This window comes from Phaethon lepturus, unplaced genomic scaffold (assembly GCF_000687285.1).
Source record: "Phaethon lepturus isolate BGI_N335 unplaced genomic scaffold, ASM68728v1 scaffold52890, whole genome shotgun sequence".
Taxonomy (NCBI): Eukaryota; Metazoa; Chordata; class Aves; order Phaethontiformes; family Phaethontidae; genus Phaethon; species Phaethon lepturus.
In genome coordinates, this window is record NW_010513643.1 from 41163 (window position 1) to 42127 (window position 965).

The following is a 965-nucleotide window of genomic DNA, read 5'->3' on the forward strand; positions in this document are numbered from 1 at the left end:
GCAAGAGAAACAGAACTATTTCAGCCCAGGATTGGTGAAAACCTTCCAGGAGATAGGATGTCAGAGCTTGCTTCCCTGTGCCTTGTTTTAACCAGTGCTGCTAGGCGAGCCCCAAGCCGAGGGCGGGGGGAGCGAGCTGCTAGGACCCTTGCAGCCCAGGCTGACTCTGAGGAGGCGAGCGCTGCCTGCTCCTCCCGGGATGGCTCCCAGGCCACCGCTGCCTTCTCACGCCCACTCCACCACTGCTGCAAAATCCAGCAACTGCCAGCACCATGTCTGGGGAGGCTGCCCTGAGCACCCCTGCGCCGCCTTCCCCTCTGCTCCTGGCTTGAGAAACACAAGGCAGAAGACATGCACGCTGGCCCTGCCTGGCTATGGCTATTCCGTTGCTACAGCGCAGCGCCGCGATGCTCTCTCCCCCGCTGGCTCCCTTCGTCCTCCCCACCCCATGTCCCAAAGTGCTGGGCCTCGCCGGCGGGATGGCATGGATGGCAGCTGCCTGCAAGTGGCTCATCCCCAGTAGTGTTACCCAGGGAGTGGTGGGATGCTCAGCAGCTTTGGTAAAACCACTGGCAAAGGCAATACCGGACTTGGCGTCGGTGTTGCGTGCAACGAAGGGTGAAGAAAGGAAGAGGCTGGGGCTTTGGTGAATAGCCCTGGCCCCAAATCTGAGCCAGCTACTGCTGACAAACCCCATTGTGCCATGCTTCACTGAGCTCTGCGGTCAGCAGGATCAGTCCCCTGGGCCGTCCCCGGGGGGAATTATTTCTCCTGCTTTACAGATAAGGAAATGGAAGCACGTAGAGGATGCAAGCCTGCGCGGGAGCCACGCAGGGAGCCAACCACCGCCACGGGAGTAGTGCTTTCGCATACTCATCCTCTGAAACACTCTGTGCTTATTCTCCAAGTCTGGCACTATGTTAAACACTCACAATGCACCTCTGGTGGGCTGTCACCTTCCCCTC